Source organism: Acinonyx jubatus, chromosome B4 (genome assembly GCF_027475565.1).
Source record: "Acinonyx jubatus isolate Ajub_Pintada_27869175 chromosome B4, VMU_Ajub_asm_v1.0, whole genome shotgun sequence".
NCBI lineage: Eukaryota > Metazoa > Chordata > Mammalia > Carnivora > Felidae > Acinonyx > Acinonyx jubatus.
Window position 1 is genome coordinate 21,893,340 of NC_069387.1, and position 26,108 is coordinate 21,919,447.

Below are 26,108 nucleotides of genomic sequence, written 5' to 3' on the forward strand. Positions count from 1 at the left end.
GGGTGGGGAGAAGAAGGAAGGATAAACCCATTTAACCAGCCAGACCAATGGAGTGAACGCTGCTGGGCAAAGGTATCAGGAATGTCACTGCAGAGCCACTTGCAGCCATTCTTCTCCATGGACTCTGATAGCTTCGTTTTCAGCCCCACCTGGGTTAGTTGATGAAATAGCAAACCTCAGGGTTCCCTTTATGACCTTTTCTCTTTTCTTGTTCAGGGCTATTCGCCCAGCCTCCTCATCTTGGCTAGAAACACTCAGCATCTTCAGAAGCTCCGTGTGAGGCTCTGGTAACGAGGTAGCTATCCAGCCATTCCAGATGTCTAGGGTTCAAGTCTTTGGCTATGTGTAGGCAGCCTTTTCTAAAGAGATGCTGGATGGAAGAGAGTCCTCTGGGTTTACCTGGGTCTCAGCCCAGGCTCCTAGGCATTCAGGAGACCAAAGAAATGGTGCTGAGGTTCAAAGCCCTCCTGCTTTTCTCCATCTGGCGGATGGAGGCATATGGAGTTCGACAACTGTCCCAGCTTGTGATCAGACCTGGGGATACTTAGAGGGAAAAAGCGATGTGAGTGATATAACCAATTCCCTTTGAACTAACCTGGTAATAAGTACGTTGCGTCCTTAACCCAACCTAGCCTAGAAAAACCATTTACCTTTAAAACCTTTTTTTTTTTTTTTTTTGATTTCCAAACCACAAGTTCATGACTACTGAAACTACACATGACCTCAGTGGACTTTCTGCTGCCATTTCATACCCGGGATAGGAGTCTGAGGAATGGGGGCTCAGGGATGGCTGATGATACGGAGGTTCATCTGTGCTGATTTTTAGATCTAGGACAGTCCCGCTTCCCAACACCACCTCACACATGGGTTCTCAGGGTCGCTGGTTCTACACTGGACTCCCAATATTCCCCTCATGGTTAGTTTGCCTTCCTCCCTGCTACTCAGAGAAAGCTTCGGAGAATGGAACAGAGGCAGTATATGAAAGCTGAGTTGGTGCCTGAGACTAAATTCTTTTCTAAGACTAATCTCAGAAGCCTCTCTTGAAGGTGTTGCTACAGAAGCCAAAGGAAAAGCCAATCTTTCACGCCAAGATTGATGAAGTTTCATAGTTGAGCATGACACCACCAGGGGGCAGTATGTCCACTACTCATTATTTCAGTCTTGACCAAAGTCGAATCCAAACCACACAACCTTTTCTGTCCCTGTACAGGAGCTTCACGAAAGCCCTTAGGTGGCATTTAAACTTTAAAGTTGTGGAAATGTTTAGTAAATCTGACAGCATCATTAAGAGTAGGTTGGATTTTTCCCTTAAAACCAATACCAAATTCAATTTTACTGGGAGTATGTCGCCATTCATTTTCTCATCTGAAATGGCCATTTTTCACTGGTTTCACCATCTGAAATAGGAATGCATTATTTCAAATTATGTGATTCCCCGCCCTACGCTGTAAAAGAGAAAACTTGCTTTCCTGTGTCTTGTAAAACTTTGCCTTCAGTCCATGTTATTAAAATGTAGTAATATACAAGGATACCATGATATACCAAGACAGCTTCATATTCAGATGAGTTCAGCTCTGGCCCTGGGAATGACATAGCTCTTGCCCTCAAGAGCTTATGGTCCCCCAGGGGGTCAGCCAAAGTAACAGAAGGGCCAGTTTCCTAGCACTCTGTTTGCTTTTAGGGAATAACTGGTCAGTTTGGAAAATGGAAAGAAGAAACAATAGGGTCATTTCCAGGACCATTACAGTTTAGGGAACCTGTCATGTTCATAATCTCAGATTTGGGGGTAATACCCGTCAAGTGCCAAATATATGTTGTATATTATAACCAAATTAGGGCAAACAGCTTCCTCGTTATTAAGAGAGCGTTTTGCCTTTTTCTTACAGTTTTCATTATTTCCCAAGAAATGTTTTCTTAGGAAGTTTTGCAAATATATGATGCATGGGAATAGACACCAGTTGAGTTGATAATCCAGGAACTGTCTCATAAAAGCACTGAAGAGTTTGGAAGAACATTGAGCTTTTAGATTGAACCAGCAATAAAATCATGTCATTGCTCCATGAACCAGGTGCTATGTTCTTGCCTAATGTGTCTTAATTCTAATTAGTTAAACAGCAAAATTGAGCCCTTATTTTTTGGCAAGGTTAAGTGTATGGTTGAGTGCGCTTAGCACAGGTTAGGGATTTATAAACTCTTAATCCTGTCCCAGGTCTATTATTGACTTTGGGAAAGTCATTTAACCTCTTGTTTCTTATTTCTCTGGAGTAAAATGGAAGTAATAAAAAGGCCCATCTCAATGGGATGCTGTGATGAATGTCACAAATGATGAAAATATATTTTGCAAATTCAACTGGTATTGCAACACTGATGTGAACCCTCAGCATAGGGGCATGTGTCCTGTTTCACAGAGAAGGAGCCCCTTGACCTCATTCTTTTGCTCACCTCCACCTTTGAATGAGTCCAGAAGGTCACCCAGCCCTTCTTGCCTTTATGTGAAGCAGACACAATCCGTTCAAAGACGTTCAGAAAGCATCTTATCTTTATGTTCTTCAGGAAACAAGGAATGCCAAAGACAAATTATTATCATTTTGTTTATACCCCCTTCTTGCCTTAGGGTGACGGGAAGGTATAGGGTTTGGAGAACAAAGTGGCTTTATTATGTAGGACGCAGATAATTCTCTTTTTTATTGTGAACCCAACAACTGGCACAGTGCCTGACACAAAATAGCCACACAGTAGTTTGTTAAAGGAAAGGTGGAAGAGGGATGCCTGGGTGGCTCAGTCCGTTAAGCATCCGACTTTGGCTCAGGTCATGATCTCACAGCTCGTGAGTTCGAGCCCCATGTTGGGCTCTGTGCTGACAGCTTGGATCCTGGAGCCTGTTTCGTATTCTGTGTCTCCCACTTGTGCACTCTGTCTCCTGTCTCTCTCAAATAAATAAACTTTAAAAAAAAAAAGGAAAGGTGGAGGGAAAAAATCTGCAGGTTCACCTGAAATGCTAATGGCCATGCCAGAGTGTTTAGAAGCTGCATTTTTAAGGAAGATCTAAATAATAAAATAATCATGAAATAACAGGAAGTAATAGTAATCAATTTTATCTCAACTTGCACATAAAATAAAAATTTAAGACATTAAAAAATGAGTTTTAACTTTCCTTTTAGTTGGTTTTATGGATTTTTTTTAATAGTCAAATTTTTCTATAGGCCCAAGTGCCCAACACACACAAAAACAAAGAGATGCCAGTTTAAACTCACACCGTGGAATGTCTAGCGACCCTGAAGTTGCTCACATGGGAAAATGTAATTTCGGCCAGATGGACTTTCTTCATGCTTACTCCTAAGCATCCAAAATATTGGGAAATGTAAAGGTATAAAGAGCAGATGCAAATAAATGCCTTTAAAACCCACTTTTATTTTGGGAAAGCTCAGTGTTCCTTGTGAACTGAAAAACAGCACACCTTAGTGGTCTAAGCTTTTTCAGATTTAGAAGGATTCCTGAGGCTCACCTCTATAGATGGTTTGTACTCAGATTTCAGCAGTTTTGTTCTTTCATTGCTCTGTTACGAAGAAGCACCCACATTTCAAGATTTTTTACCAGCTTACAGAAAGTTCTACCATGAAAGGAGAACTTGGTATTATTTCAGGAGAAGAGTTATATTCTCTCAGATTACCACATGTCCCCAAAAAGCTATTGTGGAAGGGAACACAGATTATTGCTTGGAGGAAAATGTAGGTTGAAAGCCATTTTCAAGAAAGAAATGCTTTTTTTTTTTTTTTAACATGACTTGGATCCATTTTCAATAAAGAGCTTTGCTAATCATTTTTCCTAATTACTTTGGCTAACTCATATTTGATGAAAAAAATACTGTGAAAACTGCAGTGAAGTATAAGTTGCTCTCCCATGTAATTAGTTTGTTCTCAGAACTCATTTTTATTATGAAAATAATTTGTGGTGGGTAGTTATAAGGGAGAGGCTCAAGCTGGAAGGCTTCAGGATAATATTCCCTATGTGAAACTTTCTCTACCATGACAATTCATTTTATTCACTGGAAGTCAAATGTATATTTTACATCTAATTCCTGATATACAGAGTACACAGGCCCAGGCCCTCAATTGTCTGACAGTGTTTCTATGGCACTTTCATGGGGGGAATTAAAGTCTTCAAGCATCAGTGGCCACATATTTCCTTCCAGAGAATCTGTTTCTGGGGCCCTGTTTCTCTTTCCTGCTCTCACTTCCTCCCCCTGAAAATTTGATTGCATGGGAGATACAGGGACTAGTGGAAGAGGGAAGGGGGGAAAAGCCATGCCCATAGACACCCAGAATGACTGTCCTTTGGGCACATAGGCTGGTTTTATTTATGGTTCCCTAAAGCCAAGAGGGGAAAGTAGGGGGAAGGGGGGCTTTCATTTTCTTTTCTAAAATAAGTCTCTCTGCCAGTGTTCTGGATCCTATCCCTGCCACCCCTCTGCACCCCTAGGAACTGTCTCTCAACTTTTTAAAAAATTTATCCTCCATTTGGGTTTTTCTCCTTTGCCTCCAAACCATGATGAGTAAGTTCATTTGTATTAAAAAAAAAAAAAAAAAAAAAGACTTACCCTTAACAAAGTCGTCGTCTTTTTTGTTTGTTTTGTTCCAAAGTTTAACAAATGTCCTTTCCCTGGTGATTTAATTCAATAAAACTTTAAGTCTATACAGTAGAGAGAATTTCCCAAATATCTCAGGGGCCTTGAATTGTGGACAGCTCCCCCTGCCACCCAACCCCTCCCTCCCATATTCATTATAGAGGGAAAATGTATTAGAAACTCTGGCTAATAAAAATTCCACGTGCCCTGCACCAATTTATTAAGGCTACTGCAGATTTCGTAACACTGCTGCGAGCGTGGTTAGTATATTGTAATATTTTCTAGTATTTTTTAGTTCAATTCAGTAAAGTATTCCTTTGTGAGGTTGGCATCAGGCATTGAGGAATACAGCCTGCATGTTGGATGGGATGGTGTCATTGTTTTTATCTTCAGATATTACCCATGCTTCCCATGGAACCAGCAATAACTAGCAAAGGGTTTATATGAGTATTTAATAGCAACTAAATTAGTAAGTCTCTCTGACCTTTATACTCTTCAAATGTTTTTTGTTTTGTTTTGTTTTGTTTTTAACTCTGAATAGCATCAATTATTTCACATTTAGGAGAAATCTCACCTTACACTCTCCTATTGTATCTAGTTATGCAGCCAGTTTGGATTTCTGAAATGAGAAAATTTGACCTGTAGCCAGTGGATCAGAGGGAGAAATCCTGTTGCAAAAAAAGGCAAGTTTCACAATTGCTTTCCTCATGAAAATAGGACAGCATAGGAGGACTCTGGTGATTAACATGTCCCTCTGAGTCATAGGTGTTTTCCATAATTCTGCCACTAACACAAACTTGCAGTAGTCAAACAACAAAATTTCACTCGATCAGACTCAGTGGTTTTGTCTCGAAGTCTTTAAACTTCGAAGCAGTAGAAGGTCAGCTGGTTTGAAGTTAATATTTACTTAACTAAAGCCTCTTTTACAAAATCTTACTAGTTTGGTATGAATATTCAAAATATTTCAGGGCCTTTTTAATTTTATTTGAGGATGAGATTTTTCAAGTAACACCAGGTACCTTCAGTGCACTCATTTGCCCTTTACAACCAAATGGTTGCCAATGTTCTTATTCATTCATTATAAGAAAATCCATTAAGGGCTTCTACTCGGCCATATGTAGTTGTGTAATGGAAGTTACTTTGGGTAAAAGTAATAAAACTATACCTATTTGAAAGCAAACTATAATACACTTTTTAATCACCTACTCCGGTTAGTCTGAATTCACCACATTTGACCCTGGAGAACTTTTCCTCTGTGAGCGCCAGCGTGCTCATCTATGAAATGGGGCTAATAATGCCTAGCTTATAGGGTTGTCATGTTGATCACATGAGCTGATATGTGGGGAGCAGTGCATGGCTCTTAGAATAAACTAGTACTCGTCTTTATTATAATGAAGCAATTAAATAGCTATGTTAAAAAAATTTATTTAGTAAAATAATCACTCCTTGGCCTGGCCTGTGGTTTATGCAAGTGGAAGGATCTTGGATTTTTTTTTTTTTGAGAGAGAGAGAGAGAAAGAGACAGAGTGCACATGCGAGTGAGGGAGGGGAAGAGGGAGAGGGGAAGAGAGAATCTTAAGCAGGCTTCGTGCCCAGAGCAGAGCCTGATGCGGGGCTTGAGCTCATAACCACGAGATCATGACCCAAACCAAAATCAAGAGTCAGAGGCCTAACTGACTGAGCCACCTAGGCACCCCAAGATCTTAGATTTTGAAGTCAGACTGACCTGAGTTCACATCCTGGGTCTGTTGTTTGATAAGAATATAATTTTTAATGTAGAGACTCTCATTCCTTGTGAATAATGGGGGATCCATTCTGCCTGTCTCTGAGAGTTGTCATCAGGATTAATAGTGATACTAGTGGGCTTAGTAGGATTCCTTATTAAAGGTAGTTGGCATAGTGATTTTCAGTTCTTGGGATTTCATAATTTTTGTCATCCAGTGGCTAATGGAGCTTAGTGTGGTGAGTCGAGCAAGTATTAAAAGGAAGAACCCAGACTAAGTAAGAATGTTCATAAAGTCTCATGATAAAGCAGTAATAGAACCATCATGAGAACCTGGAATGAAGATCAGCCAAGTTGGAAGACTGTTCTCCATAATAGCATTTATAACTATTTGAACTCAATACAAGAAAGAATCTAAGTAGTGTGAACATAGCCAGTGTTTTAAAAACTTACTAACGTGGCTATTTCAGGGTCACAATTCAAAAATGTTTGTGATATATTTTAATTGTGGCATAGTTCAAATTTTAATAACATGGCTATTTTAGTATCAAGACTCAATGTGTTTGTGATACATTTTAATTGTGTTCAATGACTTTTTCATAGTTTCATCCATGATTTTTTTTTCCATTTAGAAATGTGTTTCTCTGGATTTTAATAAGGGTTGATATAAACAGATTTCCATTTGGGGAAATGTTCTAAAGGGCTGTACTACCCTGTGTGCACTCATTTCACAGATATCAACTAAACTCACCACAGCTTCCGGAAGTGTAGGAATCTGCTGACTGTAGGGGAAGATTACAATGTCAAGTTCAATTTTCTGGGGCTCCTCAGGGATCCTGGGATAGTCCTTCACAGAAGAGGTCCCTCTTGGCCTTGCCCATGATTTCAAAATCTGTATGTAGAGCAGCTCATCTTCTTTAGTAGAGCATACCCCCCACCCCTGTCTTCCCACAGTGCCATGGTTATTTCCCTCTGGGCACAGCAGGGCTAGTGGAACCCAAGCATGTCAGCATAGCAGGCTCTTACGAGGATACAGCAATGGTGCCTGACCACCACTCCCCAGCAAAAGGAGCAAAGAGGCGAATCAGAGATCATTCAGCCTTTCATTCAGGCTCTTCAAGTCTTAGTTGGCCTCCCCTGATTTCCTTCCACCCTCAACTACACAAACTTGCTCTTATTTTTTTTAATGCTTATTTATTTTTGGGAGAGAGTGAGCACAAGCTGGAGAGGGGCAAAGAGAGAGGGGGATAGAGGATCTAAAGCAGGCTCTGTGCTGAGAGCAGAGAGCCTGATGCAGGGCTCGAACCCAAGAACCGTGAGATCATGACCTGAACTGAAGTCAAATTCTCAAGACTGAGCCACCCAGGTGCCCCGTTAACTTGCTTTTATTTTCACGGCTAATTTAGCTTCACATGTTTACCTTCCTTTGTAGTGCGCAACTAATGTTTTGTGGAAAACTAGAAGTCGAAACCTCTAATTTGGGGTATCTTGTAAAGGCCTTGTACCTTGTATGTGTGATTACAAGGCATTCTGTGCTACAGGCGTATATGCATTTTATTTTTTGTTCTTCCTTGTTTTTTTAATCAGCATGAATTTTTAGTTACTCAGCAGTTACTTGGTGGAAACGGTGACATTATTATTTGTATTTTTCAGGTGGAGAAACTGAGGTCCTAACTTTGTACTGATCGCACTGTGTATGCTGTGTCTCAGAGACAGTTTGAGCCCCAACCAGAGCCCCTGGGTGTTGCCCCCAAAGGACTGCATTACTTATCTGTGGAGGACTTCTCTTCGTTTTCTTTTTAGGTAAGGTCTTTCTTTTTATGAAGTCCTAAGATAAACATTCATCATCTTAACAGTGAATGAATTATGAGCTAAAGGTCTATCTGTAAAACTTGGCTTTTTGATTAGTTCCTCCCAGAGCCCAGTGGAACAAAATGTCTGAGTTGAACCTTCTGGTCTTCCTCCAATATGTATTTACTCTGATGTGCACCAGTTTTCTTCTTCAAGCTGTCCTTTCTCTGGGCTTGCAGTCAGTGCCATCCATGTATGTAATACTTTTCAAGGCATGTTTTATATTCACCCATATACCCGTCTTTGCATTCAGACTCTGGCCTAAAGCCAGCATAACGACTAAAGAATAAGAGAATGTTGAAAGAACGTGAACTTGTGGCAAATGGTATGTGGACCTTTGTAGGTCTCTAATGACTTTGTCTATGGACTGAATAGAATGAATAAAAAATAAGGCCCTTTTAGGCCAACCCAATAATCTGATTTTGTTCAGAGTCAGGCTCCCACAAAAGTAGCAAAGTAAATTTGCCAATTTCATTGAGGTTCTTTTGCTTTGCCCAAAATAGCCTCGTATAGGTAGGTAGACTTGAGGGTTTGGGATGAGTGAATGAGACGAGCAAACGGACTCCCGGATTTGGCTATGTTTATTTGGCCCAAATTCATTAGGTCAATATTTTACACTAATAAAAGCAATTTCCATTTTGGGTTTTCTCCCATTACGGGGTTTTCATCCAGCCTTCCCCATTCGGACACCATATTGTGAAATTTTGATATTTGATCAGAGGGAGTTAGGAAAGAGAACACATCTATCCTATCGCAGTACAGTCTTTGTTCAACTTGAGTTTTGCTTTATTGAGCAGTGTGAATCAATACTCAGCCATGTTGCAAAGCACCTAAGAACATCATGATCTGAGAATCACTGACAAGAAGTCACCGAACTTAGCTTCAGTGACTCCACAATTGGGAATTCATGGCTCCCATCTTTGTACCAACCCCACCACAGAAAGTTCGCTCAGTAATGCAAGAGTCAGACTTGCAAAATAGCCTCTGAATTCGAGGAACCAAAGAGAGCATTTCTTTTCTTTCTGTAAAGCGAGTGTTGGTGGAACACTGTCGGATAAAAGAGGGCATGTGGATGCTGGATTTGGGGCAGCGAGGTCCTGCTTTTTCTTGTCCGGAAACTGAAATGGCCTGAGAAAGGGAATTCAGAAGTCCTCTTAGCTCCTGGTGATTTACTCTGATTTCCCCTTGGAGGCATATGGATTCGATTTTCTACTGTCTCTATAAATACTGTTGTGTCTGTCTCACTGCCAAGCCAGCTACCTTTCTCACCCCAGAGAGAAGCCAGAGATCAGACATTCCTAAACTACAGTCCCATCAGACACCATAAAGGGAGGGAGCAGATCTGGCAGTCAAAATGATGTGTGTACTTGAATCTTGAAAGAGCCAGGCTAAACTTAGAGTCAGTGGGCTCCCATAAATAACCTGTGTTCCTCTCTCTTTGTGTGGTTTGGACTGGAATGCCTTTCTCTTTACAGTTGTACAAGCAGCCAGAGATCAAAGAGTCACCGTTTATGGAGGCAGAGTTCATTACAAAGTCATTGTGCTCAGCAGGAGGACTCTGGCTAAAGCACTAATAATTTTCTCCCATTACTATTTTGTTGCATGGATTGGGGTTGGAGGACACTAAAAGACCTTGCAACAACTTTAAATAACGTAAAAAAGAGAGAGGGAGAAATGAAAATTCACTTTCAAAAGAGGGCTAAAACTTAAGTGGCATCTTTATAGGGTATGGTATGTGGTAGGAGGAAAGAGGAAGTAAAGAAATTGACCCATTGCCGCATGGAATGTAGTTCAAGAAGAATAATAGAAGGCAGAACATTATCCTGTGTAATTGACTTACCCTTGGGTAAGCATTATGGAGAGCCTTTGATAAGCGGTGCAGAACATGTACGTGGATTTTTTTTTAAGCCCAAACTAGATAATGTATTTGAAAAACAGGCTTTGAACTAGTTTGCTAGCATGTGAGGAATACATGTGTTTTAAATTATAGCTTTGGTGATGCCAGAAATCCCGGGGTTGCGGATAATCACAATGGTACAGAATAATAACTACTACTTATTCTGTGTCTACTATGTGCCGCGTGCTGTGCTGCATATGCCGTATCTTTTCATCTTCCCAAGCTCGCACAGGGAGGTGTTGTTAGCTCCACTTACACACAGGGAAACGGGACTACGCAAAGTTTAAGCGCTTTGCTCAAAGTCATGCAGTCATTAAGGGGTGAATCCAGGATTTGAACTGACTCTGGAATGAAGCAGAAACGTAGACTAGTTAGCGCATCTGGCTCCGAACGCCTCCCCTGGCCTCTGTTGCAGGAGTCATTGGGAGTTCTGTTTTCCAAGCCTAGGAGTTCTGCTCACGAAAAGCCGCCGTGTCGATCTGTGATGGCAGCTCTTCGGGCCAGGATAGATCACCTCCAAGTCCTGCTTTGCTGTGTGCCTTATTTCCCTTCTCTACACAGCCCTCCTTGGGCTTCTAGAACTGCCACGGACCGTACACGTGCCTCCTGCTGGGAGCATTCCCTAGAATGTGTGATGAAGAAATTGCCTAAAGGAGATATTTGTCAGGTCTGTTGCCTACTTCAAGGGCAATAAAGGACCCTTGTTGGACTTCTTGTTTAACTTGTATACGATGTGAAAAATACTTTCTTTGAAAGAAAACTCAAGGCACTGAATGAGTCTCTCTGTGTTAAGTGCTCTGTCAGAGTGTTGTCCATAGGTCGTCGGGCTTGATCACTGATACCCCGTCCACCATACTGCACCATTTGATCTGGCGTTTTCTGCATGGAAGTTAGGGACTGTATATCTTGTAAAGGGTCTGTCACATGCCTGATCAGTTACAGTGATAACTGAAGACCATTTCCTCAAATGTATTATTTTAACAGGTATCATGTTCTACTTTATGTTAGTTTAATTTTAATCAAAGCTGAACTGTGTGAATCTTGAAAAAAAAAAAAGCATGTGATATAGTGCAAAGAACTCTATGCCTAGAGTCAATAAAATTCTAGTGGCTAAAGTCTCAGTAGCTTTGTAATCCCTGGGAGACTTGTCCCTTGTCACTGATAAAACCTGCATCACAAGGATGCCATAAGACCAAATAAATAAGATGACTGGAAAACTGCAATGCTTTACAAATGGTACCTTTTTTTCTGTTCTTCTCAGTGATATTACCTTTTGTTCAACCCATCTCTTTATGCTGCTTTAAATACTAGTAGTTTAGGTGGGCCTGGGTGGCTCAGTTAGTTGTCTGACTTTGGCTCAGGTCATGATCTCATGGTTCATGTGTTTGAGCCCCGTGTCAGGCCCTGTGCTGCCAGCTCAGAGCCTGGAGCCTGCTTCGGGTTCTGTGTCTCCCTCTCTCTCTGCCCCTTCCCTGCTTGTACTCTGTCACTGTCTCTCTCTGTCTCTGTCTCTCTCTCTCAAAAATAAACAAAAAAGTTAAAAAAAATTTAAATACTAGTAGCTTAAAAAAAGGTCAGAAATAGGAGCAATCAATCAATCAATTCTTTTTTGCTAGTTTAATTGAAAAGCAATTGAGAGTATCATCCAAAATCCTGTGGCTCTCTTCCTCCATCCATATTTTTTTGAAGGATTTCACACGTGCAGTGTAAGAAATTGTGAGTCATCCTTCTCCAACCCTGACTTTAAGAGTTGCAGAAATCAGCTGCCAGGCAGCACATATGTTCTTAGTTCCATGAGAGGAAGAAAACACATTTGCTGAAAAGAAATGGAAACCTTAAAATCAGAGGAGTTGTAATAAAGACACTTTGCATTTTGCTAACTTCTTTTCCCCTCTGGTTCCTGGCGGCTTTTCTGGCCCTGGACAAGTTCTCTTGCTCCTGAGGCATCTGTCATCCCAAACACTCCTTCTCTGGGATGTGGGCTCCAGCTGGCCATTGTCTATGGGGGAAGGCACAGGAAGTGCAGAATGACCAAAAGATGGGATTATGGTGCAGAAATAATATATCAATAGTGAGTACTTCTTGAATGCAAGGCACTCAAAGGCTATAAATCCATTCTCTTATTAAGATCTAGTAACAATTAAATGTGGTAATAAACCAGCAATAAATTCCAATCTGCAGTTGAGGAGACAACCTTAGAAGGCTAAGTCACTTGGCCAAGGTCACACAGCTAGTAAGCCAGGCAGAGGTGAATCATAAAACCTCTTAGCAGCATTACACATGGGGCCTCCAGACATTGGAAAGGCATTTTCTTCTAGGCAGTTGTCTTCATCAAGCATGCCCCTGAGCCACTAAACATCCTGAGGTGGAAGACTGTGACAAGTTGACATGGTAGAAACGAGATTCCATGTTAACATGGTAGAAACGAGATTCAGACTGGTTGTGGACTTCTCTTGAAGCAAAAGAAATCAATTACAAGGAAAATGAAACTCTCAACTTAGTGCTCTGACTTAAGACATTTTTAAGCTCATTTCACGATCCTTTGCCCTTCTTCACCTCTCACTGAAGCAGTTTTGTTCTTCACTTGGTATTCCGTTGTTCTCGTGCATTGTTGGTCAGCGTGTTCTTATTCATTAAACCGTATAAGCAAAAATTTATGTGATGGGAGAACCATGGCAGCCTTAGCCGCAGAACAAAGACTTTTCTAAACCAGCATTGCTCCCCTAACATCTGGGTAAACATTTCATGTGGGTTTTCTTTCCCCGAGTATCTGACGGCATGATTCTATCTTCATAAAGAATTGACGGTGGCATTTCATTTGACCAAAAAAAGTAAAGAAAACAGAAAACATTTCTACATTGAACAAAACCTAAAGGCAACTTGAAAAACACTTTGAAAATGTATTTTCATTTTGCAATCTAAAGCAGATCTAAGGTGTTTCTGCAGACAGGTAGTGTTGGTGGTAGTTTTTCTGAGTCCTTGTGAAAAAGATCATGTTGACTTTCTGAGAATATTCCAGGATTCGTCATTAAAAGGGACTTTGAAACATGGTTTTAAACTCCCATTGAAATGGGTCACAATGTAAATCCTAAAGAGAAAACCAATCCAGGTAAACCCAGGATTTTGGCTCCACATCCAACTTCACAATTTGAAACCCCAGCTCACACCTCCAGAAATTCTCCAGCACAAGACTTCTTTCTCCGTGCCCATGCTCACCACAGACACCAATCCTGTGCTTTCCTTGACCCTCTAAGACTCAGCCAAGAAAAAAGTTCAAAGAATGTCATTTTGCATAAATCTATCAGGATGAAGAGAAATCCACAAGAAAACCGGGTCACAGAAAACCAAGGTGTTGGATGGTAAGATAGTTGTCTCTTCTTTCAGGATTAGTGGGAAAAAGTCTCCCTTGTGCCTCTGAATGAGGGATTTCCCTAAAGACAATAGTGAACTCTATGTTTAGTTGCTAGAACTCTGCAGGCCTGGGATTTAAAGAAAGGTCAGATTTCAGAGGAAGTTGGATGGTAACGCCCATTATGACGAACTATAATTTAGAAGCACTCTATAGAGACAAAGAGAATGCAAGGCTTTTAAAATGCGGTTTTAACAAAAATTTAAACTGGTTAGATGAAGCCGTCACTGATTTCCACATGCCTTGGTCAGTAGAATATGCACCTTTTATTATTTATGATTTTGTTTATTTAAAATGTATTTGTTTTGAGAGAGAGATCGCATGCATGTGCGCACACGTAAGCAAGGGAGGGCAGAGAGACAGAGAGAATCCCAAGCAGGCTCAGCGCTGTCAGTACAGAGCCCATTGCTGGGCTCGATCACACGAACCGTGAGATCATGACCTGAGCCAAATACAAGAGTCGGACACTTAATTGACTGACTGAGCCACCCAGGCACCCCAAAAATGTACCTTTTAAAAATGGAGCCTTTTCTGGGGTCACTGATAACATTCTGGCCCCTAACATTTTTATGATTTAAATACAGTGGATCTTCATGGAGTCTGTATTTGCCCATTCTCTAACTCACTAATATTTATTTGTAATCTCAACGTCAATGCTTAAGAGTGTTTTTGTGGTCCATTCACAGAAAGCACAGAGTGGCAAAAAATCTGAGTTACCCCAAGTGCGTGTTGGCATCTGAGGTCAAACAAGGCAATACTGTGCCTCCTTGTTTCAGTTCATACAAGTGTCCTTTTCACGGTCTGTTTAGTGCCACATTTTTCTCAATTTTGTGCTATTTGTTGGTGGTTTCACTGTTTAAAATGGCCCGAAGCATAGGCAGAGTGCTCTGTAATGTTACAAAGCACAAGAACTTTGATGTGATGTGCCTTGTAGAGAAAATATGGGCGTTAGATAACCTTCATTCTGGCATGAGTTATAGCACTGTTGGCCGTGTGTTCCATGTTAATGAATCAACAACATATATAAAAGGAGGTATCCTTAAACAAAGATACATAAAACAAGGTTTTATACTGATCAGTTGATGAAAATGTGACAGGAGGCTCTCATAAACTGTACCTTGTATTTCTCCTAGGAGCAGTGGTTCAGTACATGCTAATTCAGTGTTCCCGTGGGTCTTATAGACTGAACCTACTGTAAATAATGAGAATTGGTTGTATTTGACTGAAAGCTCTATACCACCGGCTTACTTGAGTGGCTCTGTTGTTTGTAGATAGCGTCCACTTCTCATCTCATCTCCACAGTCACCTCAGCAAGGTCCTGTGATGTTCAGGATGAGGTTTCAGATAAGTTCAGGAGTTACATAGACCGGATGAGGATCCGGTGAGTTTTACACATAGGACAAAGACAGGGAAGCTTGTACTGGTGTGTAGGGAGAGGAGGGAAATTTGGTCATAGGTATGGCAAGGGTTACCCTAAGGGGAGGGAAGTAGGAGTTGAGGAAGAGGCTGAAGAAAGAAATCCGAAGCTAGAAAAGAACATGAGTGTGCTCATAGTGAAGTAGAGAGTCAGCCCCAAGATAATGCTGTTAACCCTTGGATGTGTCCCTGTCTGAGAGGATTCAACCCACTTCTCCCACTTAAGTATAAAACAGGCAGGTTAATGTGCCTAAAATGCTATTTGTTGTATATATTTTTTGAGAGGCAGTAGATGAGATACCACCACATCCTGTGGAGCTTAATGACATCATTTTTATGTAAATTGAGTTTTGTGTATTTGTTTTTCCTTCCTTACATAAGGGTCACGACTCTTTGATTCTTTGTTTCATGGCCACCCAGAAGAGACAACTTTGATTTTGGATAAATAGCATCTGTAGAAATGTTTTTTTTTTGTTTTGTTTTTTGTTTTGTTTTTTAAGCCAGAGGCACTTGCATGCACGTAAGTAAATGGAATTTAATAACCTATTTAATACACTATGGCAAGAGAGAGATTTTTACTAGCTAACTTAGAGAGACTATGTGTCCTCATATTCATGCAAAAGGAAATTTGTTTTATAGGCAGAACATAGAGTTTACAGTTTGAAATAAACAAATCATTGCTTTAAGCAGCATAGGAGAAAGTACACTACTTCAAAAATAATTGCTTGTTTACATGCATTTGCTGGTTGGAAACAAAAGACTGAAATGAGAACTCCTCTATCATCAGCCTGTTATGTAAAAAAATGAGAAAATATATACAGGGACCCAAAGCAGTAGAGAGAATGTCCCACAATCCCATGTGGGCATGATAAATTGTACTATTTTGCCACTTAATGGTCTATTAGATCAATGCAGCATCTAACTCATGAGCTTCAGCAACAAATCTCAAGTCTGATAGAAAAGTAGTTTTTAGTATTTCAGGAAAGATTCTCAAAACTTTGCAAAAATCAGTGCTGATGAAATATGGCCAAGTTATATCTTCACACATGAAAAATGTACTATGTTTTTTTTTTCCAGAAGTTTGAAAATCATTTTGAGTACTAAGAGTTTTTTTTATAGCGGTGTTAAAACCACATTGAACTGCTGCTGAAGAGTAATGGTCATGCCCATCTTATATTTTTTGAAAGTTAAGCAAAAATTAATACAAATTGTCCAATGGGTATTAACGGTTATAATAATGCTTCTGTTATAGTACATATTAACCCTAAAATAGTATATGATTATCAAAGTAGCCTTAAACCAAGTTTTTTCTTTTGACTTGCATACAGTCAGCGTCACTCTCGAAAATCCCCAGAACCAACAAAGAAAAAGATAGGAAACAATGAGGCAAAAGGAAATTTTGAGGGCTACAGAGACACTTTCCTGAATCATCCAAGACACTTCCTATAAAGGACTGTGTGATAACTTTGCTGATCAGCATTCATGTGTTTCATTAGTCAGGGTAATTAAAACTAACTGCTGTAACAAGCAACCCCTACATGTAGGCAGCTTAAAACAATCATACGTTTATTTCTGTTGTCGTAGTTACATAACAGTCAGGTGGCTCTTTTGGAGGCTCTCTTTTAAGTAGTTTCTTTCATCTTGTAGTGTCACAATCTTCTTGGAAGGAAAAGAATTTGTATAAGTATTTGGGAGGTTTACGGCCAGGTATAGAAATTACAACGTAAGTCCCACTCACATCCTTTAGACCAGAATATAGTCCCAAGGTCACGATGTAACTGCAAGGTGTTCTGAGAAGTGTTGTCTTCCTGTTTACGTGGGGAAAAGAAACAGGATATGCTTTCTTGATTCTTCAGAGATAAAAAGGTTTAAACTTTCCAGTATGCTCAGTTTATTTCTTAGCATGCCATTAAAAGGGGTTAGCAATTTATTAAAAAAGCAAAAACGCATAATGTGACATCAGAAACTATGTGCCTCCGCACACATGGTCGAGGTCAGTCTTAAGGACAACTTAAGTTCCAAGTCTTTCAGAAGCTACCCTGACCATCTGACCACACCCTACAGTGATCCTATTATCCATGCTGTTGTAGTGAGATTTAGCAAATATTTCTTCATAGTCTTTATTCTTTCGTTCTATGTATTGTATCTGTTATCTTCTTATTAGACTCTAAACTTCCTCTCTGTGATAGCATAGTGTGACGTTACATAGTATCATGTCATATAGTATGGACATGGGCTCTGCAGTCAGATCGCAAGGCTTCAAATCTTGCTTTCATTACTTACTAGTCTTTATGTTATCTAATTATTTAACCTTTTTGTACCCCAGTTTTGTCATTTAAAAATAAGCATGATAGCTAAAGTACATGTCTCATATGTTGCTTATGAGGATAAACGTGATAAAATATATAAAGCACTGAGAGTGGTAGCATTTAAAACACATGAGTCATGAGGAGATGTTTAATATAATTACTAATATCATCAAGAACTATGACTTTGTTTTCTTGAATTCTCAACTGCCACTAGTATATAGGCTTGACCAACAAATGTTTATTAAAAGAAATAATGGGTATTTTGTAATTGATGAAATAAAGAGTCTTTTACTACAGTGTAAAAATCTTTCCTAATATATTTCCTCCAACTCCACACAGATGGCAACATTAAGATATAATCTCAGTACAAATATAGAAATTGTTTTTAGAAGAAACAATTATTTATGTAAAAAATCCCAAAGAAGCAGCAAAGAATTGTTGGAACTAATAAGTAATTACAGCAAGGTTACAGGATACAAGATTAATATAAAAAAGTGAGTTGCTTCTTTATATACCAGCAACGATCAATTGGCATTTGTAATTAAGAACACAACACCATTTACATTAGCATCAAAAAATTGGAATACTTAGGTGTAGTCTAACAAAGTTTGTACAGGATCTATATGAGGAACCTCTCCTGAAAGAAATCAAAGATCCAAATAGAGGAAATGAGGTTCCATATTCATGGATATGAAGATTCGATACTGTTAAGATGTCAGTTCTCTTGAACGTGATCTGTAGATTCAGTGTGATCCCAATCAAAATCCCAGTAAGTTGTCTTATGGATATCAACAAACTGATTCTAAAGTTTACACAAAAAGGCCAAAGACGAAGCAGAGTCAATATAATACTGAAGGAGAAGAACACATTGGAAGACTGATACTACCCATCTTTATGACTTACTATAAAACTTCAGTAATCGAGACAATGTGGCATTGGTGAAAGAACAGAAAAATAGACCAAAGGAACAGAATGAGTAGCCCAGAAATAGACCCCAATAGTCATCTGATCTTTGAGAAAGGAACAAAGGCAATTCAATGGGCAAAAAATAATCTCTTCAGCATCTGGACATCCATATGCCAAAAAATGAATCTAGACACTAACCTCACACCTTTTATAAATATTAACTCAAAATGGATCAGTATCCTAAATCTAAAACCCAAACTATAAAACTTCTAAAAGATAACATAGGAGAAAATATTTTAATTACTTAAGATTAAATCTTAAAATATTTAAATCATTTAAGATGTAGTACAGGGGCACCTGGGTGGCTCAGTCAGTTGAGCATCCGACTTCGGCCCAGGTCATGATCTTGTGGTCTGTGAGTTCAAGCCCCACGTCAGGCTCTGTGCTGACAGCTCAGAGCCTGGAGCCTGCTTTGGATTCTGTGTCTCCTTCTCTCTCTGCCCCTCCCCTGCTCATGCTCTGTCTGTCTGTCTGTCTCTCTCAAAAATAAATAAACATTAAAAAAATTTTTTTAAAGATGTAGTACTAAAAGCATGGTCCATGAAGAAAAAAATCATAATTTGTACTTCATTAAAATTAAAAACTTCTGCTCAGTGAAAGACAGTCAAGATAATGAGAAGACAAGCCACACGCTGGGAGAAAATATTTACACAACACATATGTGATCAAAGATTTGCATCCAAAATATACAAAGAACACTTAAAACTTAACAGTAAGAAAACAAACAACCCAATTAAAAAGTGAACAAAAGATCTGAACATGCATCTCACCGAAGAAGATACATAGATGGCAAATAAACACATGAAAGGATTTTCAACGTCATTTGAAAATGACGTTAGGGGATTACAGATTGAAACAATAATAAGATACCAGTACACACCTAGTGGAATGGTTAAAACTAAAAATACTGACAATATCAAAGGATGGCAAGGATGTGGAGCAACAATAACTCTTATCTGTTGCTGGAGGGATCATGAATGGTACACCCACTTTTGGAGGCAGTTTTGTAATTCCTTACAAAGCTACACATAGGCTTATGATGTGATCTAGCAGACACACTTCTAAGTATTTTCCCAATTTGTAGATTTATGTCCACACAAAAACCTGCAAATGAATTTTTATATCCTTTTCTTCATAATTGTCAAAAATTGGAAGGAACCAAGACGTTCTTCAGTAGGTGAATGGATCAGCAAATTGTGGTATGTCTCTACAATGGAATATTATTGAGCAATTAAGAAGAAATCAGCTCAAAAGCTATGGAGAGACATGGAGGAAACATATTAGATAAGAATGTTTGTATGATAACATATTAGATAAGAAACTGTATGATTCCAATTGTATGACATTTTATAAAAGGTAAAACTATAAAAACATTAAAAAGATCAGTAGTTTCCAGGTTCAAGAGGGGAAAGAAGCAGAAACTCTGGATGAATAGGTAGAGCACAAGGAATTTTTAGGGCAGTGAAGTTATTTTGTTAGACGCTAATGGTAGCTACATGACGTTATGCATTTGGCAAAACCCATAGAATTGCACAACATAAGAGTGAATCTTAATGTATGCTGTGGGCTTCAGTTAATAATAATGTATCAATATTGGTTCATCAACTCTAACAAATGTATCACACTAATGCAAGATAATAATACAGAAAATTGTGTGCAAGAAGACAGGGGGTATATGGGGAGTCTCTGTAGTTTTGGTCTAATTTTTCCATAAACTTAAAACTAAAAGTTTTCAAAAAAATTTTTTTAAATAATCAAATGGAAATTCTAGATTTTAAAAAGTAATCAAAATGAAAAAATATTCTGAATGGATCAATAGCAGTTTTGAGGTGGTAGGAAAAAAGAATTTGTGAATTTGAAAATAGATCAGTAGACATAGTCCAATCTAAATAGCAGATAGAAAAAAAGATTTAAGAAAAACAAACAAAACCCAGTGACCTGTTATACCAACATACATATAGTGCAAAACCTAGGAAGAGACAAGAGAGTGAAACAGATAGAAAATTAAAGGTCAATATTTCCCAACTTTGATGAAAACTACAATGAACCCCAAGTAGATGAGAGACAGAGAGAGGAGTATCAATCCACACCTTGATCTATCATAGTCACCAAAAATGAAAAACTCTAAGATGAAGAGAAAACCTTGAAAACGGCAAGAGAAAAATAACTTACCACATACAGAAGACTGATGAAGTGATTGACATGTGACATTTGATCAGAAGCAATTAAGACCAGAAATTAGTGGAATGACCTTCAAAGTACTGAAAGAAAAAAATATTAACCAAGAATTCTACATCTAGCAAAACTATCCTTCAAAATATTAGTTTAATAAAGACATTCCCAGATGATCAAAGACAAAAAATGCATTGTTCACAGACATGAATTATAAGACATGATAAAAACAAATTTTTTTCATCTGAGAAGAAATGACAGCCAATAGTAATTTAAATTCAAAGGAAAATATGAAGTAATCAAATATTCTTAATATGTATATAAAGACTTAAAATATTTCCTTTTTCTTTTAATTTATGTAAAAATCATAAAATTTTATGAAACAATAATTTAATGCTGTATTATTGGGATTACCACATATATACAGGCAATATATATGACAATAATGGTTCAAAGTTGGCAGGGAAGGTAAAGCTAGATTGAAGCAAAAGTGCTGTATTTTCCTGGAACTTAATCAGTATTAACCTGAAGCAGATTGTGATAAATTAAAATGAATACTGTAATCCACAGAACAGTGCCTAAGAAAATAACTCAAAAGCAAAGTTTAAAAATAATAAAAGAGTTAATAATAGTACACTAACACTTCTTAAACATTAAAGATAGTAAAGGAGGAAAGTAGGAAGAAAAAATATATGAAACATTTAAAGAACAAATAATGGCAGGCATAATCCTAACCATATTAATAAATACACTAAATATAAGTGGACTAAACACTCTAATCACAGGGTAAAAAAAGTAAGGATCCAACTATATGCTGTATATAAGAGACTTACTTTAGAATCTAAGACATAAATTGACTGAAAGTAAATGAATGAAGAAAGACAGACCATGCAAATAGTAACCATAAGAGATCTGAAGTGACTATAGTCATAAAACACAAAGAAAACTTTAAGACAAAAATGGTACTAGAGAAAAAGATGGTTATTTTATAGTAATAAAAGAGTTGGTCAGGAAGATCTAGAAATTACAAATGCATAAGCTTCTAACAACAAAAACCCAAAATACATGAAGCAAAAATTAGCAGATTAAAAGGAAAAAGAGACAAATTCACAATTATATTGGCAAATTTCAAAAAGAAATACAGTGGCATATTTCATGGGAAAAAGATCACCCAAAAAGTATTTGACTATGCCTGATATCTCAACAATAGTGGGAGACATAAACAGTATAACAATATCTTTAGAGACTTTAGGAAAAATAAGTGTCATTCTAGAATTTTGTACTCAGCAAATTATCTTTCAAGAAAAAGAATAAAAGCACTAAGTTAAAAAGAGACAGGGCTCTCATAAATAAAATTAGAAATGATAGCAGAGACATTACAACCAACACCACAGAAATACCAAGGATCATAAGAGACTACCATGAATACTTATATACCAACAAATTTGGGCAACATAGAAGAAATGAATTAATTTTTAACAACCTTCCAAGACGAATCATGAAGAAATAGAAAATCTGGATGGGCCAATTACTTGTAAGGCAATTGAATCAGTATTAAAACCCTCGTTACAAACAGAAGTCCAGGAACAGATGGCTTCATAGGTGAATTCGACCAAACATTAGAAGAAAAATTAACACCAGTCCTTCTCAAAGTCTTCCAAAAAACAGATGAGGAGAGAACATTCCCAAACTCATTTTATGAGGCCAGCATTACCCTGATACCAAAACCAGACAAGGTTACCATAAGAAAAAAAAAATTATAGAGCAATGTCCCTGATGAACATAGATGCAAAACTCCTCAACACAGTATTAGCAAACTAAATTTAACAACACATTAAAAGACTCATACACTATGATAAAGTGGAATTTATACTAGGGATCCATAAATCAATCAATGTGACATACCACATTAACAAAATGAATGATAATAAAGATCATGTGATCATCTCAATAGATGCAGAAAAATCATTTGATCAAATTGAACATCTTTCATGATAAAAAATTCTCAACAAATGGGGTATAGACAGAACATACCTCAACAAAATAAAGACCATATATGACAAAGCATCAGCAGTGAAAGCTGAAAATTTTCATACTCAGCAGTGAAAGCTGAAAATTTTTTCCTCTAAGATCAGAAATAAAACAGGAATAAACGTTCTAGTATTATTCAACATAATACTAGAAGTCCTAGACAGAGTAATTAGAAAAGAAAAAGAAAGAAAAGGCATCCAAATTGGAGAGAAATAAAACTGTCTCTATTTCAGATGACATGATATTTTGTGTCAAAAACCCTGAAGACTCCACCAAAAAACCTGTTAGAACTAACAAATTCAGTAAAGTTACAGTATACAAAATCAATTTTAAAAAATCTGTTGCAGGGGCGCCTGGGCCGTTCAGTTGGTTAAACATCCGACTCTTGGTTTCAGCTCAGGTCATGATCTCAGAGTTGATGAGTTTAAATCCCACATTGGGCTCTGAGCTGCTGGTGCAAAGCCTGCTTGGGATTTTCTTTCTCTCCCTCTCTCTCTGCCCTTCCCCTACTCTGTCTCTCTCTGTGTCTCTCTCTAAACAAATAAACTTAAAAAAATCTGTTGCATTTTTATACACTAAGAATGAACTATCAGAAAAAGAAATTAAGTAAATGATCCATTTACAATAGCATCAAAGGTAATATCAGGGCACCTGGGTGGCTCAATTGGGTTAAGTGTCCAACTCTTGATTTCAGCTCAGGTCATGATCTCACACTGTGGGATCGAAAAAGAAATTAAGGAAATGATCCATTTACAATAGCATCAAAAATAATATTATCAGGGCACCTGGGTGGCTCAATTGGGTTAAGTGTCCAACCCTTGATTTCAGCTCAGGTCATGATCTCACACTTCATGGGATCAAGTCCTGCATCAGTAGCACTCTGTGCTAACAGTATAGAACCTGCTTGGGATTCTCTCTTTTCTCTCTCTGCCCTTCCCCCATGTGTGCTCTCTCTTTCTCTCTCTCCCTGTCTCAAAATAAATAAACACTTAAAAAATTATCAAAAATAACATCAAAAATATTTAATGTTTGTGGATTAGAAGAATTAATATTGTTACAATATCCAAACCACCCAAAGCCATCTACAGATTCAGTGCAATCCCTATCAAAATTACAGTGGCATTTTTCACAGAAATAGAAAAAGCAACCCTGAAGTTTGTATGGAGTCACAAAAGACCCCAGATAGACATAGCAATCTTAAGAAAGAAGAACAAAGCTGGAGGCATCATGCTACCTGATATCAAACTATATTACAAAGCTGTAGTAATCAAAACAGTACAATATTGACATAAAACACACACATAGATCAGTGGAACAGAGTAGAAAGCCCAGAAATAAACATACACATATATGATCAATTAATTTACGACCAAGGAGCCAAGACTATACAATGCAGGAAGGACAGTCTCTTCAGTAAATGATGCTAGGAAAACTGGACAGCCACATGCAAAAGAAAGAAATTGGACTGCTGTCTAACACAATACACAAAAATCAACTCAAAATGGATTAAATGTGTGAATGTAAGATCTGAAACCATAAACCTTCTAGAAGAAAACATGTAAATCCTTGACATTGGTCTTGGTTGTGATTTTTTGGATCTGACACCAAAAGCTAAGACAACAAAAGTATACAAGTGGGATTACAGCAAAAGAAATGTTTTTGCACAGCAAAGGAAACCACCAACAAAAAGAAAAGACAGCCTACTAAATGAGCGAAAATATTTGCAGATGATATATTTGATACGAGATTAATATCCAAAATGTACCAAGACCTCATGCAACTCAATAACACACAAAACAATCTGATTTAAAAATGGGCAAATGATCTAAATAGAAATTTTTCCAAAGAAGACATACAGATGACTATCAGGTACGAGAAAATATGCTAAACTTCTTCAATCACGCAAATCAAAACCACATGAGGTGTCACTTTACATTTGTTAGAAAGGTTATTATCAAAAGACAAGAAATAACAAGCACAGAAAAAAATGTGGAGAAAAGAAAACCCCTGTATACCATTGGTAGGAATGTAAATTGGTGCTGCCAGGATGAAAAATAATGGAGATTCCTCAGAAAATTAAAGATATAACCACCACATGATCCAGCCATTTTAATCCTGGATATTTACCCAATAAAATGAAAAGTCTAACTCAAAAAAAATTCACCCCCTTGTCCAATGCAACATTATTTACAATAGCCAAGATATGGAAACAATTTAACATGTCCATCAGTGGATAAAGGGATAAGAAGGATCTGATATATACATATATATACACATATATATATACATATACATACATAATATATATGTATACATATTATGTATGTATATTATACATGCATATTATATATGTATGTGTACATATATAATATGTATACATATATATACATATACATATATATAATATATATACAATATGTATATATATAGTATCCCATTGTATTCATGTGTATATATATATGTATACATTTATATACATATACATATATATGTACATACATATACATATATATACACACACACACAATGAGATATTATTTGGCCATAAAAAAGAATGAAATCTTGCCACTTGCAACAGTATGGATGACCTTATGCTAAATTAAATAAATCAGACAGGAAAAGACAAATACCATATGATCTTACCTATAACTGAAATTTAAAAAACAAAAAACAAACACAAACACAAAACAAGTTCTTAGATACGGAGAAAAGATGGATGGGTGCCAGAGGTGGCGGGGGTGGGGATGTGGAGATGGGCAAAATTGGTGAAAGTTGTCAAATGGCACAAACTTCGAATTAAAAAATAAATCATAGGGATGTAATAAACAGTATAATGACTATAGTTAATACTGTATTGCGTATTTGAAAGTTGCTAAGAGAGTAAATCTTAAAAAGTTCTTATCATAGGGAAAAAATTCCATAACTATGTATGGCGACAGATATTAATTAGACTTACTGTGGTATTCATTTTATAATATATAAAAATATAGAATTATTATATCATACACCTGAAACTAATATAATGTTATATGCCAATTATGTTTCAATTGTTTAAAATGATTGCGACGGTAAATTTTATGTTATGTATCTCTTACCATAATTAAAAATAAATTTTGGGAGCAGCTGGGTTAAGCATCTGACTTGTGGCTTCAGCTCAGGTCATGATCTTGCAGTTTGTGAGATTGGGCCCCAAGTCAGGCTCTGCACTGACAGCATGGAGCCTACTTGGGATTCTCTCTCCCCCCCTCTGCCCCTGTCCCACTACCTGTCTCTCCCTCCCTTTAAAAAAAAATAATAATAAATGAACTTTAAAAATAAGTAATTCTTAAAAAATAGAAACAGAATAAGAGTAAAAGGAAGACTTTTATTCAAAATAATAAAAAACTTGAAACATATTCTATCAACAGGACCTCTAAAGGATTACACTTTGCATATCTTAGAATGATAATTTGTGATACGAGAAGTAAGATTTGCTTCTTTTATCATGTGTGGTTTACTTCATGAAGTTTGAAAGTCAATTATGTTTCTATATGACAGCGACAAATAATATCAAAACTGATATCATTCTCTATAGTACAATTAATATAGGCTATCTGTGAATAGAGCAGAGATGCATAATATGAAACATGATTAACAGAATTTAAGTCTTAAATTAACATGGAAATCATCTAAACAAACCAACTGTAAACTGTTAAACTGACAATTATAAT

The 26,108-nt window shown here is 37.6% G+C and overlaps 1 protein-coding gene across 2 annotated transcripts in view; it reads left to right on the forward strand.

The window, feature by feature from the left end:
* KIAA1217 (KIAA1217 ortholog) overlaps positions 1–26,108 on the forward strand; it is a 747,790-nt gene that overhangs the window by 262,298 nt on the left and 459,384 nt on the right. For both annotated transcript variants that reach the window (XM_053225397.1, XM_053225396.1), the window contains exon 3: positions 8,001–8,150. The gene's annotated coding sequence lies outside the window, so the exon portion shown is untranslated. The remainder of the gene's footprint in view (positions 1–8,000; positions 8,151–26,108) is intronic.